The 18,319-nt window shown below is 42.5% G+C and overlaps 1 protein-coding gene and 1 non-coding gene across 3 annotated transcripts in view; one reads left to right on the top strand and one right to left on the bottom strand.

Annotated features, from left to right (window-relative positions):
* The window catches only part of prkag2a (protein kinase, AMP-activated, gamma 2 non-catalytic subunit a), a 281,713-nt gene that overhangs the window by 84,553 nt on the left and 178,841 nt on the right, over positions 1-18,319 (top strand). The window lies entirely within an intron of this gene.
* trnae-uuc (transfer RNA glutamic acid (anticodon UUC)) lies at positions 7,081-7,152 on the bottom strand. Its single transcript has one exon. It is a non-coding gene; the product is annotated as a tRNA-Glu (tRNA).

Here is an 18,319-nt window from a genome sequence, read left to right as displayed (position 1 = left end):
GTGTTTCCTGGCACAGACCCAACTTTGAAGCACAGTCCACATATTTTTGATAGGCTTGAATTCAGGACTTATTTTAAGCTTAATGCTAACCTGCTTTATTCACAACCGACTTTGATGTGTGTTTGGGGTCACTGTCCTGTTGGAACACCCGATTGTGTCCAAGTTACTGATGGTTTGAGGTTATCCTGAAGAATTCTGAGGTTTTTTCATTATTCCATCCACTTTGTGCAGTGCAAAACAGCCCCAAAGCATGATGCTACCACCACCATGCTTAATTTGGTACAGTGTTCCTCTGTACCTCTGGTCATTGTTGCTAAACAACTCAGGTCTTTGTCTCATTTGACCATAAATCTTTCCTCCAGAAAGCTTTTTCTTTGTCCATGCGGTCAGCTGCAAACTTTAGTCGAGCTTGATTGTGTCATTTTGGGAGCAGGGGCTTCCTTCTTGGATGGGAGCCTTTCAGTCTTGGTGAATTCTTAATCTAGGTGGGTGCATGTATATTTTTGACACTGTTTGTATAATTTTGAAGCTGTGTTGACTTTCAGAAAACATGAAATAAATTAAAACTTGTGCTCCAAGTTGGTTTTTTTCTTATTAAATATGTTATACAATCATTCTGTGACAAAGAAAGAACAGTTCAAAGAAATAATTGAAAGAATGTTATCCATGACGGCATTCATGTCCATGTATGTAAACTTCTGACCGCAACTCTATATCTAGGAGCCAGATCGTAGTGTGCTAGGACTGACAAATAATAACTGATCTGTGTTCATTGTAATAATATTAAGTTTGTGCATTGAATAATGAAGCTTGTATAATGTGTGTAGTGCAGCTTGTGTTGCTCACTTGCAGTCTCTTTGATTGCAGGAATGTACTGGAAAAGCCTACAGTAACTGCCATTGTCACAATTTTGTGTTTGGAGTTTGCAGACTATACTCGTAACTTAGCTTTGAACGTATCAGCTAAGAAGAGACTGGGAATTAAAGCTTATATGGTATGTAATTATAGGAAATTGCAAATCGAAGGCTTCACTGGATTCAAGAAAGATCTGTGAAGCTCTCGGTTGTTCTTAAGGAACAAATAAGACCTTTGATACCATTTATAGATTACTGCATTAAAAGCCTGTAGAGTCTTATTGCCAGGTAAGACGAGGATAAATCTGAGCAAATGAACCTGATTAACATGACTTTCACCTTCCTATGACAAGACTAAAGGTCAAAAGTGCCCCAACAAGCAGGAACTGAAGATGGCTCCATTACTCACTTGAGCAACAGCTCATACCCAGCACTATGTCTATGGATTGCATTGTCATTTATTTTTATATTCAGTTTGATCAACACTTGTCTCATTTACATAATTGACAAGTTAGTTTCAGAATATACACTATATGGCCAAAGGTTTGTGAACACCTGGCCATCAAGCCCAGATTTAGTCCACCCTTTGCTGTTATAATAACCTCCACTCTTCTGGGAAGGCTTTCCACTAGACTTTGTTGCATGGTTGTGGGATTTTGCCAATTCAGCCACAAGCGTTTTGGTGAGCTCAGGCACTGATGTTTGGTGAGTAGGCCTGGGGTGCAGCTGGTGTTCCAGTTTGTTCCAAAAGTGTTCAGTGGGGTTGAGATCAGGAATATGTGCAGGCAGGGCCGTAACTACCATTGAGGACACCGAGCTCATGTCCTCGGCATTTTTTTCCCACGGTATTTTTTTTTCACTCAGAAATGTGAAATTAATATATGATGAAAATCGTTCTGACTTTGATCGGTGGAAAATTCTAAATTCAGCTTGCATCCCCCTGTTCTCATTTGTTTGTCTAAAAATAAAGTCCACATAATCATTTTTAAACGAAGCTGAAATATCCGACATTGGAAACATTTCATATTAGGCAGCCTCGTGATAGTCAGCTAAGCACCACGGGATACACAAGAGCTGAGAAGTGTTCTCATCAAGGTCCGACTCCGCAGCCAGTCAGTTTGTCAATTAGTCGTGGAATCTGAAAATTGACATAAGATGAAGAAGTCTACTACACTAAAACAAACCAAACTCAGCTCTGTAAAGTCAACAAGTGAGAGAAAAAGAAAGGGGGAAGAAGGTGAGTTAATTTTGCCAGTCCGGAATGCTTATGATCGTTAACAGTGCAATTTTAATTAGCATTTCAAGCAACAACAGTTGAAGCCACTTAGCTAGATAGGATTTTCGTTTTCCAGGCGGCACAAACTCATTTATTCTGTCTCTCTCGATGTGATTTGGTGCGTTTCAGATCAGAAAAGGCTGGACAGTCGTGACCTGTTGTTTATGAAGTTATTGGGTACTGACGAGACTTGAGCTATTTTGCTAACTTACCAGACTATAGGCTAACGTGAACACAAGACACTATTGTTTTGATCATTGGTTGTATTTTCGAACGGAAATGAAAACGGGTAGCAAACTTATGTTCACGTTTTATTTACAACATGATGTACTACCACCTCTGACTGCTTTCTGTCAATCATGAACAGCCCAGCCGCATTCACAGCTCCTCCTCCGATCCCCAGCTGGAGATGAGCCTCCTCTCGGGAAGTCTTGTCCCGCCCCTCTTATTGACTCCCATCTCCAGTGAGGCTCAGTCTCCGAATGTGGCGTTTTATCGGTTTTGTCCAATAACCGTCTAGTATTTTGCTATTGAAAAGGGCATATATTTTTTAAAAAGCAATTGAAGTCCATTCAGGCTCGGCTAGATTGCGTTGTCACTCACTCTCACTCACACTAACTCACTCACTCTCTCTCTCTCACTCACTCATTCTCACTCACTCATTCTCACTCACACTCTCACTCACTCACACTAACTCTCTCTCTCTCTCTCTCTCACTCTCTCTCTCACTCATTCTCACTCACTCCCACTAACTCACTCACTCTCTCTCTCACTCACTCATTCTCACTCACACTCTCACTCACTCACACTAACTCTCTCTCTCTCACTCTCTCTCTCACTCATACTCACTCACACTAACTCACTCACTCTCTCACTCTCACTCACTCATTCTCACTCACACTCACTCACTCACACTAACTCTCTCTCTCTCTCTCTCTCTCTCTCTCTCTCACTCTCTCTCTCACTCATTCTCACTCACTCCCACTAACTCACTCACTCTCTCTCTCACTCACTCATTCTCACTCACACTCTCACTCACTCACACTAACTCTCTCTCTCACTCTCTTTCTCACTCATTCTCACTCACTCACACTAACTCACTCACTCTCTCACTCTCACTCACTCATTCTCACTCTCACTCACTCATTCTCACTCTCACTCACTCACTCACTCACTCACTCACTCACACTAACTCTCTCTCACTCTCTCACTCATTCTCACTCACTCACACTAACTCACTCACTCTCTCTCACTCTCTCTCTCACTCATTCTCACTCACTCACACTCTCTCTCTCACTCTCTCTCTCACTCATTCTCACTCACTCACACTAACTCACTCTCTCTCACTCTCTCTCTCACTCATTCTCTCTCACTCACTCATTCTCACTCACTCATTCTCACTCACACTCTCTCTCTCACTCACTCATTCTCACTCACACTCTCACTCACTCACACTAACTCTCTCTCTCTCTCACTCATTCTCACTCACTCACACTAACTCACTCACTCTCTCTCACTCACTCATTCTCACTCACACTCTCTCACTCACTCATTCTCACTCACACTCTCACTCACTCACACACTCTCTCTCTCTCATTCTCACTCACTCACTAACTCTCTCACTCTCACTCACTCACTCACTCACTCACTCCATCACTCACTCAAACTCTCTCTCTCTCTCACTCACTCACTCACTCACGCGCACACACACACAAAATACTTTTGTGATCGTGCAGTTTTGAAATTGTTAAAATAAACATGTTCACCTACATGTTCATCTTGTTGGGCTTGTGATTTTGACTCGTTTCCAAAATGTATGAAAAGTCACCATATTAGGACTTTTTTTTTGGCAAATAAGATGTATCGCAATGTTTGACCTCGGTATTTGAAAAATCCTGGTTACGGCCCTGTGTGCAGGCCACTCGGGTTCATCTACACCAAACATGGCAAACCATGAAGCTCGCTTTGTTCACGGGGCCATTGTCATGCTGGAACATGATGATTGGTCTAGGACTCTTGGTTTCAATGAATGTAATGCTACAGCATACAAAGACATCCTATACAGAGAGGATATTACACAGTTGCGCGAAGATATGAAGTTTATCTTCGAGTGGTGAATATATTTACAAGTGAGTGAAATGAATGAGTGAAATTATTTTCAACACGAGAACATAAACTTCATATCTTCACACCATCATGTAATATTCTTTATATTATATGGACACATCCACACACACACACTTTTTTTCTTTTTTTTTTTAAATACGCAAGTTAATCAAAAGAATTTTAATTTTGAACCAGTTTGCCATTTTGACAATGCGCGTCTAGTTAGCAGGAAAACACTGGGAGTGATGTCATCAGAGTGAAATATCGGGAAAGTCACTCACATCCACGATGTATTTTGTATGAAAAATGTGAGTTTTTCAACACGAGGAGATACACTTCATATCTTCAAGCCAACATGTGATGTTCTTTTTATGATAGACACATTCACAGACAAAAAGTCTCCAAATTTATCAAAACAATTCATCTATTTCCTCACGAGTAACATAGAGAATTATGTCATTGTTTTGATTCTACAGGTCCCAGATGTAGCTCGTATGAAAAATACAAGTGCTGTATTTCCCAGTAAAACACTCATATCCATATGAGATAATCGTATGCTTCCATAGTTGTGGCAACATATTGGCCCACATACTGGTATGAGTGTGATGCTCAGGTGGCCACAAACTTTTGGCCATACAGTGTATCAGGAAATGGTTAACTTCCTTACTGAGTTTTATTTATAGTTTCTGCTTCCCTGCTTTCATGCACTCCACTGAATCATTATAAACGTTTCTGAGGAAATGCATTGATGGTTGTCAACGCAAAGTGTGCTATTGATTTGCTGTCAAATATCACATTTTAATCTAGCATGTTCATTTATTATCTATTTTGAGATTTGACAAACTCAACATTTTATATCCCACAGGAAACTAAAACCTTTAGAAGAACCAAGTTCTGTGAAAAATCCTATCTGCTTTTTTTTTTTTTAATTCACCAAAATAAGTCTCAGTCTAAACAGTTCCGTTTCTAGTTCTTCGTTTCATTTCTCTGTATATAGCTTCTTACTACCCCAGCTGTACTTATCACATGGTATCCTTTCTCTTCACTTGTTGGGTTTATTACCATAAACCTATGAGTCAGACTATGAGTCAGTGAATTTGGCACACAGATTCACAATCTGCTTACATCAATAACTTTCATGTTAACATTCATGCTTTTTTTTTTCTTCACCATTTTCCACTGACCTTTGTTTCATTCTCCTCCAGAGACTTTGTCTTAACCTTTATGCTAATAATCCAAGCCTGGACTATTATCATAAACTAAGTTCGGCTTCCTTTTTTTTCCCCTTCTGTACTGATTCACACTGAGAGAGGCCGGACTTAACCTCCGCACAGCTTGGCTCGCTGCCGAGAACAGAACGAACTGGAGGGTCATCTGCCGAGGCGCCACGCTCTCACGAGCCAGCAAGGATGGATGAATGAATGATTCACACAGAAAAACTGCTCCTGTGACCTTCAATTCAAACTTGACTCTTACTACTTCTACGAACACCCAAGATAATCCACTTTTTGCTCCAAATATAAACAACTCTGTTCAGTTAATTGGATATAATACATTAAACTGCTATATAAATATATATTTTTTTAAAAGATAGCAATGGCATAGTAGTGGTAGACTGGAGAACACTTGCAATATTTAAATGTTGAATTTGTACAGAAAATCTCAATAGAAATGGCAATAATTCAAATCAGAAAGGCTAGAATTACTAAAACGTTTCTGTACTTGGAAGAGGTAGAAAATGTGATGCATCAATTAGACTGAAGGAATAAAGAAGGATCATGGAAACAGATTTCCAGTTCCACTATAGCTAGCAGAAACATTACATTACAGGCATTTAGCAGATGTTCTTATCTAGAGTGACGTACAACACACCCAGAGCAGCCTGGGGAACAGTTAGGGGTTACGTGCCTTGCTCAAGGGCATTTCAGCCATTCTTGCTGGTACAGGAATTGAATCATCAACCTTTTGGTCCCAAAGCTGCTTCTTGAACCATTACGATATGGCTCCCCCATGAAGCAAACTATTTGAATTAGCTTGTTGCTGACTTTTCATCAGTCCAATTTTACATTTAGAAAAACAAACAAAGCATACATACTTGTGTGTTATGGTCCAATGAGTTCAGAACTTTGGCTAAAGTCCGGTATCAATAGCTGGTTCTTTGTTCTCTGTCGTTCTCTGTTCTCTGTCCAGTGCACGGCTTCTCTCTTTCACGTGTGGAATCCACTGCCAGAGAGGGAATCCACCTCCAGAGGGACAGAATTTCGGTGCCGCCGCTGGTTTAAAGCAGTCGTGACATCACTGTATTTGGTATCTGGTATCGTCTCTGTCCAATACCGTTACAGGGAGTCAGAAGAATGGGTGGAGATGGAACATGGCTTCGAGTACAGAGATTGGTGTGTTCAAACTGTACTGTGAAAGGGTTACTATGGTTACGGGCATGGCAGCCGCCCCTACATCAGATGTTGGAAGAACATCTGGATGCACTGGCACCCATTTGGCCTGATGTAGTGAAAACCCGGACGCTTACCCTTTCCCTCTGTACAGGTTTGAGCCCACGGTGTTAAAAAATAGCTGTAATGCTGAACACCGGCTGCTGTGGTCAGATTCAGAGTACAGCCTTTGTGCTTTGTTGGAGTTAACAAACAGCCGGGCCCAGGACCTTAGATGGGGTAAGAGAGAGCTAAGCTGAGTAAGCCAGGAGTGAATCCTGGAATCTTCTGCACTGTCATCAGACTTCTTGTCCCATCATGACACCAAAAGGACTCATGAAAGCAAGAGCCTATAGAATGAAGATTTCACTCAAGGTCATGTGACTTGCAAATAGAGTGACATAACAAAGACACATTCCCATACCGGGAGTCGAACCCAGGCTACCTGGGTGAAAACCAGGAATCCTGACCACTAGACCATATGGGACAGCCTTGACACGTAAAGGCCACCTTTGAAGTGCTTAGGCCATTGGTGAGGACTCGGGCATTTTCCAGAAAAGTAGCTGTCAATTTTCATTTTATTTAGTCAGGCTGGAAAAGATTACAAAACCATCTCTAAAGAGTTTGGACTCCATCAATGCACAGTCAGACAGATTGTGTACAAATGGAGGAAATTCAAGACCGTTGTTACCCTCCCCAGGAGTGGTCGACCAACAAAGATCATTCCAAGAGCAAGGTGTGTAATAGTCGGCGAGGTCACAAAGGAACCCAGGGTAACTTCTAAGTTCAATGTATTTGACCTTCGTAGAGTCTTGCATACCAGTATTTGATGGGGGGAAAAAAAGAAAAGAAAAATGGCTATGTCCCCTTTCACTAATTTATTTTATATTGAGCGGTTCATGGTGGAGCAGTGGTTCGCACTGTCACCTCCTAGCATGAAGGTTCTGGGTTCGAACCTTGTGGCTGACTGGGGCCTTTCTTTGCGAGGTTTGCATGTTCTCCCGGTGCCTGCATGGGTTTCCTCCCATAGTCCAAAGACATGTGGATTAGATCAACTGGCTACTCTAAATTGCCCATAGGTGTGAACGTTAGTCCTGTGATAGATCGGCGACCTGTCCAAGGCGTACCTCGCCTCTCATCCAAAATCAACTGGGATTTGGCTTCAGCTTCCCTGTGACCCTGATGGATAAGCATTCTAGGTAATGGTTGGATGGATTGATGGTTTAGGGTCTCTAGCAAGGACTTGTACTAAATACCAAAATCTGGTTGTCTGTCAGGAGGTTAAAGCCCAGTCATAGCTTGGTTGCAGATGGATGTTGGTGTAAGATTGAAAATCTGTGGGCTGAATGGAAGGGGGAAACCCACATCTAGAAATATGCATGAAGGAGTGCTGCAAGATTCTTTAACAAGTGTCTCCAACCTTGTTAAACATTTACAGGAAGAGAGTCGTTGTTATTCTTTCTAGGGGCGTGAATAACCAATATGCCAATAATTTTGATTAGGGTGTTGGATTTTAGTGTGTAAAAATATATGATGTCTAAATCTACAAGGCACAGCACTAGTTTTTTTTTTTTTTTTAAATATAGTTCTGCCACTAAGTACATACACAACAGGCCTCCTTTCTTCTTTGGTTTTTATGTAAATGTTTTCTCTTTTTTATAGAATTTTCCCAAGCATTCAGAGCACTAATCCATCCCTGCAGTCTGTTTGGATTGAGAGAAACTAACATTAAAACAGATTATCCACTAAGCTGTGGGTCTATCCACCTTTAATAACATGCTAAATTGAATAGAATCTGATGTGGATGTCAAAGTTTACAACACAGACATTTACTTTATCTGCTCAAAGATACAGGCATGGCATTAATTTTTTTTAGGGTACTCAATAGTTTTTGTTGGGGAAATAAGGAACCTTGAAGTGTTGTTATGGAGAGTTCTTACTTAAAAACTGGTATAGAGAGACTGAGCTGTGAAAACATCAAATTTTCCTTTCAAGCGAACACTTGATATTTGCTGAAACTGTGTGCGCTTCCTGTTTGTGCACTTCCTTTTTATGACGATGAATCCTTCCGAGGATGATGGAAAGAATGGTACACTGTGGTAATGGAAGTTGATTGGGTCATGGAGAAGATTATATTTTACACAAAATACAGCTTTTCTTGAAAGCCACCAAGGTATGGCCTTGAAGCTGCTGAGATTAAGATCAACATTAGATATATTTGTAGACCAGAAGGACAGAACATACTAATACAAAGGTCAATTCAAAGAAAATACAGTAATTCAAGTGTTTTTTGTTCATTCAGTGTGCTCTTCTGGAAAGAAAATACGCTCACAGTTTGAAGGATCACTTGAACTCACTTAATTGCTATTATTTATTTATTAATTTTTTCATTCATTCATAAAATCACTTCCTGTGATGAGCAGTGTCCCTGATTAAGATGCTCTCTCCCTCAGTGTCTCCATCCATCCATTATCCGTAACCACTTATCCTGTGCAGGGTCACGGGCAAGCTGGAGCCTATCCCAGCTGACTACGGGCGAAAGGCGGGGTACACCCTGGACAAGTCGCCAGGTCATCACAGGGCTGACACATAGACACAGACAACCATTCACACTCACATTCACACCTACGGTCAATTTAGAGTCACCAGTTAACCTAACCTGCATGTCTTTAGACTGTGGGGGAAACCGGAGCACCCGGAGGAAACCCACGCGGACACGGGGAGAACATGCAAATTCCACACAGAAAGGCCCTCGCCAGCCCCGGGGCTCGAACCCAGGACCTTCTTGCTGTGAGGCGACAGTGCTAACCACTACACCACCGTGCCACTCCCAGTGTCTCCATGCAAAAAATATGTCATGGACTTTAAGGGACAATACAATGTGTATTAATTAAAAGTGTCATATTCATGTATTTTAATATTTGGTCCAAATGGTATTGCAAGGATTTTTTAATATATTTACAGCCCAAAGCACAAATTTCAGCTTGACAGATTTGGATGTGGTCTGTAGACAGTGGAGCTGGACTTAATACTGATCCTTGCTTGAGTCAGTGTGCTTAAAAATTTGCTGAAGTCCAAGGACAGGATTGTGTGTCTCCATTTTATTCAAACTCCATCCTGTATGCGTCACTCTCACACAACTTCAGTCTGCAATTGCAACTGAGGTCTCAATACTAATGTGTACAATTTCGGTATTAAATGCTCACTCTGCGTAATTGAATCATCTCTAAATACTCCTAGATACTTTGATAACCACCACCTAGCTAGTCTCGTGAAGCTCTGTCTTTCGTGAGAGTGTCTGGTCATTTCTGTCACTAAAATTGGAGAAGAAATGCTTCTTTTCACAAGAAGAGACTGACATTGAAGTGTTACCTTCTTATTGTTTCAAACAAACCTCTTTAATGATGTTTAAAGACATGCAGCTTAAAATTATTTGTAATCCAGTGACTATATTTTAGCTACCAGTTTTAGATTGGCAGAATGTTTTCTGAATGCTAGGGTTCTGGGAACTTTTGCTTCAATTAGTGTTCAGTCTCAAGTTTTCAGGTTGTTTGTGAACTTTAAAATGGCGTTTTTTAAAATGTAATTCAGTGTTGTAGTCAAGTCACTGAACCTTGAGTCCAGTCTCGAGTCCCCAGTGTTCAGGTCTGAGTCAAGCCCAAGTCATTAATGAAAATTTCGAGTCAGAGTTGAGTCCACTATTGATCTGCGTTGAGTCAAGAGAACAAGACTCCAACTCACTATCAACAGAGCAATCCTTGTCTGGGTTTTGCCAAATGACGATTGAAGTTCGAGGTTGTCCCCGCCATCTCCTCAATAATTCTTCTACATATAGAAAACATAGCAGTGCATTTTTTTCCCACTGCATGAGAAGTCTGTATAAGCAAAGCGGACAATCCTAGGGGCTTCTCTCCAGGCATTTTGGCGCCATTAACGTTAATTTGCTCCTGAACATGACGTATGAACAGGTGAATGTGCATTCTCTTGCACAAAATTAGTATAAAAATGAATGTAGATATATAAATATCTTGTGCCAAATTATTATTATGGCATGTGACAAAAAATAAAGAAAAAAATCAGAGTCCTCGTCTCCAATTTACAAGTCCGAATGCGGTTAATGCATGAGTCTGAGTTCAAGTCCAAGTCATCAGTGCTCAAGTCCAAGTCAAGTCACGAATCCTTAAAATTAGGGTACAAGTCGGACTTGAGTCTGAGTCCTGGACTCGAGTACTACAAGCAATGACGTCTATAATTAAAAAAATAATAATAATATATAATCTAATCTCCTTCTCACCCCCGGCGGGGGGGTGGTATCCATGTCATCCTCAAGCTCGGGTCCTCTACCAGAGGCCTGGGAGTTTGAGGGTTCTGCGCAGTATCTTCGATGTTCCTAGTACTGCACTCTTCTGGACTGAGGCTTCAGATGTTGTTCCTGGGATTTGCTGGAGCCACTCTCCCAGTTTGGGGGTTACTGCCCCAAGTGCCCCCACTACCACGGGGACCACGCAACCCTTGACCTTCCACATCCGTTCCAGCTGCTCTTTCAACCCTTGATGCTTCTCAAGTTTCTCATGTTCCTTCTTCTTGATGTTGGCGTCAGCTGGGATCGCCACATCTATCACCACCACTCTCTTCTGCTCTTTGTCCACTACCACTATGTCCAGTTGGTTAGCCAGGATCTGTTTGTCAGTCTGGAAGCTGAAGTCCCACAGAACCTTGGCCCTGTTGTTCTCAGCCACCTTCTGTGGTATGGCCCATTGGGACTTGGGTACTTCTATTCCATACTGGTTGCAGATGTTCCTGTATACTATCCCAGCCACTTGGTTGTGCCTCTCCATGTACGCTGATCTAGCTAGCATCTTACACCCTGCTACTATGTGCTGGACTGTTTCAGGGGCTTCTTTGCACAGTCTGCATCTTGGGTCTGATCTACTCTGGTAGATCCTGGCCTCTATGGCTCTTGTGCTTATGGCCTGTTCTTGTGCTGCCATGATTAGTGCCTCTGTGCTGTCTGTCAGTCCTGCATTATCCAGCCACTGGTAGGATTTCTTGATATCAGCCACTTCCTCTATCTGACGGTGGTACATGCCATGTAGGGGTTTGTCTCTCCAGGTTGTCTGTTCCTCCTCCTCTGCACTCTCATCAGGGTTCTGCTGCCTGAGACATTCACTTAGCAGTTCATCCTTTGGGGCCATCTTTCTGATGTATTCTCGGATTTTCGATGTTTCATCCTGGACCGTGGTCTTGACGCTCACTAGCCCTCGGCCTCCCTCTTTCTGCTTAGTGTATAGTCTCAGGGTGCTGGACTTGGGGTAGAACCCTCCATGCATGGTGAGGAGCTTTCTAGTCTTGATATCTGTGGCTTCTATCTCCTCCTTTGGCCAGTTTATGATACCAGCGGGGTATATCTGATGACTGGTAGTGCATACATGTTGATGGCTCGGACCTTGTTCTTACCATTCAGTTGACTTTTCAGGACCTGCCTTACTCTCTGGAGGTATTTGGCTGTGGTTGACTTCCTTGTGGCTTCTTCATGGTTTCCATTAGCCTGTGGGATGCCAAGGTACTTGTAGCTGTCTTGGATATCACCTATGTTGCCCTCTGGTAGGTCAATCCCCTCAGTCCGGATCATCTTGCCTCTCTTTGAGACCATCCGGCCACACTTGTCCAATCCAAATGACATCCCTATGTCATCGCTGTAGATCCGGGTGGTGTGGATCAGCGAGTCTATTTCTTGCTCATTCCTGGCATACAGCTTGATGTCATCCATGTAGAGCAGGTGGCTGATTGTTGCCCCACTATGGAATCGGTACCCGTAGCCGCTCTTCGTGATGATCCGACTGAGGGGGTTCAGGCCTATACAGAACAGCAGTGGTGATAGCGCATCTCCTTGGTATATGCCGCACTTGATGTTGACTTGGGCAATGGGTTTTGAGTTGGCCTCTAGGGTTGTCTTCCACATTTCCATTGAGTTCTGGATGAAGGTCCTTAGGTTCCTGTTGATCTTATACAGTTCCAGACATTCCAGTATCCATGTGTGTGGCATTGAGTCGTAGGCTTTCTTGTAGTCAATCCAGGCAGTGCACAGGTTGGTCTGTCTCTTCTTACAGTCTCGGGCGACTGTTCTATCGACCAGTAGCTGGTGCTTGGCTCCTCTGGTGTTACTGCCAATCCCTTTCTGTGCCTCGCTCATGTATTGAGCCACATGCTTACTCATTTTTGCTGCAATGATGCCTGACAGGGCCTTCCATGTTGTGCAGAGACAGGTAATTGGCCGGTAGTTGGATGGGATGGGTCCCTTCTGGGGGTCCTTCATGATTAGGACTGTCCTGCCTTGGGTTAGCCATTCTGGGTGGGTTCCATCCCTCAGCAGCTGGTTCATCTGTGCTGCTAGGCGTTCATGGAGTGCAGTTAACTTCTTCAGCCAGTACGTATGGATCATATCGGGGCCTGGTGCTGTTGACACTCTTTCTTGGACGTCTGCCATTGAGATGGTTACTGGTTCTTGTTCTGGGAGGTTGCTGTGGTCAGCTCTTAGGTCCACTAACCATTGGGCATCGGTGTTGTGTGATGCCTTTCTTTCCCATATGTCTTTCCAGTATTTTTCCACCTCAGCTCTTGGTGGGTCTGACCAGTTGTTGTTTCCCTGCCACTGAGAGTACACCTTGGCTGGTTCAGTGGAGAACAGCTTGTTTATTCTCCTGGCCTCTCCCTCCTTGGTGTATCTCTTCAACCGGGTGGCCAGAGTGCCTCTGGTAATGGAGAGTGAGTTGTACTTCCTGGGTGCCCCTTTATTCACCATTTTCCCTTTCTGTAGTTCAGCTAGCTGGCTAACTTCTCTCCGTGCTGCCTTTATCTTGGCCTCTAATCATCTCTTCCATGGTGGATACTGTTTGTTATGTCCCGAGCCCACCTTGTGTCCAAGCATCTCCAGGATTACTGTTGCTGTACTGTGTATCAGCTTGTACTGTGCTGTGTAGGTACTTGGCAACTCAGCTTCGGTATTCGTCGGGGGCTCCAGGTTTCCAGTTGGGTCACGATCTTCCTTCTCAGGTCAGCAGCTCTTGTGTTGAGGCTGTTAGTTGTTGGGGCTTGGTACCCAATCTCTGGTTGTGGGGATGATGACATCTCCCCGCTGACCTGTCTTCCTGGCTCCCCCTTGCCGTAGCATCGTTGTTGTATTTCATTAATCTCTAGTTGTGATAGTAGATTTCGATTACGGATGTTGGAACACTGGGCTAATAGCTGTTTCTTTGTTAGCCTTGATTGTGGGTTTCGAAGTATTATCCAATGGTTAATCCAATGGTTAATAGTTATCCAATGGTCCCACATTCGCTGCATGTATCCCCTCTCTCTGGGATTGCTTGTATAGTAGCATTCCAGCAAATCCATGTCTTGTTCCAGTAGCCCATTTCTCATCAGTTTGCCCTGGTTCCCTAGCAACTGGCGCAGACCTTGTTGACCCGGGCGACGTCTGAGCCGGTATGACTCTATCAGTTATGTCTTCACTCATTCCTGAGGTAGGCTGATGTATCATGAGGGGTTTTGCCTAAGAACCCTTACTGGATGATGTTTTGCCCCGACCGGGATTCGGACCCCGATCTCCTGCGTCATAGTCAGTGAGCGTTACCACTGTACTATCCAGCTGATTTTATATATATATATATATATATATATATATATATATATATATATATAATATATATTACAACAATTACTTACTTAATTTACTGTACTTATGTCTGGTTTTTAAGTACCTACTTGAATTTTTCTTACACTTAATAATTTAGACTTTTACCTCCTGCATATTAAAAGAAAAAATTCAAATCACTACATTTTCAAACACCATATTTCTCATATGTAGTCATATATCTGTTAAGATGTAAGCTGTTCCTCAAGATGGTTTGTATTGTGGCTGCTAGTTCATAGTGTCAGAGATATTATTATGCTAGCTAACATTCAAGACGTTAGGAATAAAGCTGCTGTTAGTTGGCCTAAGCATATGTTTTTCCATTTTCATTGTTTCCTTGGTGAGAGAGACATTAATATATCATTAATAACTAAAATCAGAGCATTACTGAGAGTGCCTCTGTGGCAGAGGAATTATATTTTCGGGTTGTCCTTGTGTGTATACATCCATGTGCTCAGGATTCTTCTTAGCATGCTATCTCAAGAACATGTGGTTGAATGTTTATAAGATTGATTGATTGATCATTGCAAACAGCAGATTAGTTTAAAATTGATCCAAACAGCGTCACGGTCACGGCAAGGTCAAATGTCTAAAATAGTTTTTCTTTAATAGCTTCTTTCTTGTTTGTCACACAGAGATATTACTTTCACGTTCATTTTCAGGAACCCAAGGCCATTTTTTATGGCTTTTTTTTTTGCCATCGGTCCATCCATCTGTCTGTCAGTGAATCTCTCAGCACGTCTGTCAGTCTGTGTTTCGGACTGTCTGTCAGTAGCACTAGTAAGAATTTCCACTGGTAGGAAACTCTCTTAGTAGTGTAATATGTTTTTTAACAAAAAGTGGATTTGTATCGACATATCCTTGTTGCCATCAGTTGAACTGATGACATTTTTGGCATTGATCCAAACATGGACAAGGTATATTTTTAGGATATTTCAGGAATACAAATAAGTAACAAGAAGGACTAGACTTGTGGGCAGTGGAGGCATCCCTGTCAATGCTGTTGGTGTCCATTTCTACTTGTTTTCTGAATCAATCCTTGTACCTTTACTTTCATACTATATAGAGTCTATATTTTTGTATTTTAACTTCAGTCAAGAATTTTGAAGCTGTACCTTAACGTTTAGCAGAGTTGTTATTTAGATTGTGTCATGAGCACTTTTAATTGAAACGTTTACCACTAGAGGTCTGCGCGGGACAGAATTTTCAGTCCCGCTCCCGCTCGCTCCCGCATTGTGCAGTCCCGCTCCCGCCCGCTCCCTCAAAGAATTATGATTTTCAGTCCCGCTCCCGCCCGCGCCTGCCATATTTTGTCCCGCTCCCGCCTGCAAATCCCGCATGATGCAGACGTTCGCGTTATTTCTCACGAAAGTTCTTGTCATTGGCTTGGGGAATTAAACATGCTGAGCTTAGCTGAGCTCTCCCGATCTTTCATTTATTGTAAGTTTATTGTTTAGACTCTGACATTCTGCTGACACATTCCAAGTTGAGCGCTGCATGCACTCATGATTGACAGCTCTCGCTTTGACTGACAGCTCTCGCTTTGCACACTCGCACTCCCACTTCCGAGTCTGTGGTGTTATGATTCCAACCTTCATTCTCCTCTCATATGAAGTGCTGCGCAACCACAACCAGCTCCTCAGATTATACACTGTCTATTTCTCGCTTTAAATTGAACAATCTGTGCGATACACAGTCCTTTTTAATACTAGTTAATAGTTTTTAAAACTTTTTTAAATACTTTTTAATACTTAGGACTAATACTCGACTTTTTAACGGTAAATGTACCTCTTTTTAAAGCAGCACTTACTTCTGAAGCACTGTGAGCTTCACTAGAGGAGCTCTGCTCTTCTGCCATGATCGGAGATCTCAAACACGGAAGAGCGGAAAGGAATCAGAAACGTACGCAAGATTAGACCACATCCGCAAATTTAGGCATCTTAAAATGTTTTTATTAATGTCAAATAAAATATCCAGCACAAATTATATATGATAGACATAAATTAATAATTTATAAATTTTATTTTAAACACGTTTTTAGTTAGCGGGACTGCAGCTTATCACCTCTCCCGCCCGCGCCTGCATTGTGCACTCCCCCTCCCGCCCGCGCCCGCAATGAGCTTTCAAAATTTGTCCCGCGCCGCACTGCTTTGCGTCGGGTCCCGCGGGTCCTGTGGGACTCCCGTGGGAGTGCAGGGCTCTATTTACCACCTCTGGTTAGAGTTTGTCTCAACAGAACACTATGATAGATTATTACAGCAGATGTTTTGGAACATTGCAGTAACATTATTTTTTGAAGAGTATAACCTTTTAGTAATGTTTAAGCAGAGGTGGGTAGAGTAGCCAAAAATTGTACTCAAGTAAGAGTATTGTTACTTTAGAATAATATTACTCAAGTAAAAGTAAAAAGTAGTCGTCCAATTAATTACTTGAGTAAGAGTAAAAAGTACTAAGTGAAAAAAACTATGGCTTCAAGATTATGAAGCTTGGGGCTAGCTAAAATGAGTCTGAGCCTACCTTCTAGCCTTGGGGTGGCACAGTGGTGTAGTGGTTAGCACTGTCGCCTCACAGCAAGAAGGTTCTGGGTTTGCATCCAGCAGCTGACTGGGGTCTTTCTGTGTGGAGTTTGCACGTTCTCCCTGTGTCTGTGTGGGTTTCCTCCGGGTGCTCTGGTTTCCCCAACAGTTCAAAGACATGCAGTTAGGTTAACATGGGACAGCCATGAAGTACCTTTGAGCAAGGGCACTGAACCCATAACTGCTCTCCGGGCACTGTAGCATAGCTGCCCACTGCTCTGGATATGTGTGTGTGCTCATTGCTCACTTGTGTGTGTGTGTGTGTGTGTGTGTGTGTGTGTGTGTGTGTGTGTGTGTGTGTGTGTGTGTGTGTGTTCACTGCTTCAGGTAGGTTAAATGTAGAGGTTAAATTTCACTGTGGTTAAGTCTGTGCTTGAGTGTACGCTTGACAAATAAAGGCTTCTTGGTTTGGCTTCTTCTCTAGCCTTATAAATCTCATGTCTATACTGATTGTATTGCCTACTTGTACATATTTATGTATTTGCATTCTATGCTATACAAGTTCACTCTGCCTAAACAACATTTACTTGAAAGGAAAAAGAGAAGCAGAGATAGAGGATCCTGCTTCAAGAGCTTATCTTATCCACACGAATAAGTGTCAGTGGCAAGGGCTAAATTAAGAAGCCAGCAAGCTGGAATTCAATACATTGGATGGCACTGATTAAGCATCTGAAATGTCAAGCGATAGAGCAATCGGCAGGTCTAGGATAACTCTCGCCCTTGGGGGCACTTCTGGTATGTAAGGAGCCATTAAACAAATAACTAAATCTTTATCTTACACAACTGACCTACCATATCTGCACAGACTGTCCATGGGATTTGTCATAATCAGGTAGGAAGCTGAGGAATGTAGCCTTTGGAAAGCATATAAAAAGCTCAGACATAAACTGCTGTTTTCTTAAAGGTGTCATTGCATCGTTTTTTCATTAATTGTGCGGTGGTCTCTAGTATGAATGAATGCCCTGTGAGCCGGTTTTGGTGAAAAAATGCTGTGGTGCTCCTGTTTCAGGCTGTTCTAGTTTGGTGGAGGAGTGGGTGGCGGGAGAACGACAGGATTTCAGCTCTTACTCATGAATATTCATGACGTAAACATATTGCTTCTGATTGTCTAACAGCACTGTGACGCTCCCTCCAGTGGGTTATGGGCGAGGCCATGACTGCTAATTTTCGAAGTGACGTAAGTTCGTAGGGCTTTTTCTGATTCGCTCGTTTTTCCGTCTATTTTCTTTCATAGGCTAATACAGGGGATGGGGGTAGAAGAACGTTTTCACATGCAGCATGCATATGCAACTCGGAGTGACCTATGGTATTTCAAAAAGAGCAAGTATTAAACGGTTTGTCGTGGAATGACACCTTTAAAAGGTGACAGCCCAAACTTTTGACAAGGT

The sequence above is a fragment of the Neoarius graeffei genome, chromosome 19 (assembly GCF_027579695.1).
Source record: "Neoarius graeffei isolate fNeoGra1 chromosome 19, fNeoGra1.pri, whole genome shotgun sequence".
In the NCBI taxonomy this organism is placed as follows: domain Eukaryota; kingdom Metazoa; phylum Chordata; class Actinopteri; order Siluriformes; family Ariidae; genus Neoarius; species Neoarius graeffei.
Note: the sequence above shows the minus strand (reverse complement) of the source record. Positions and strands in the feature narration are given on the sequence as shown.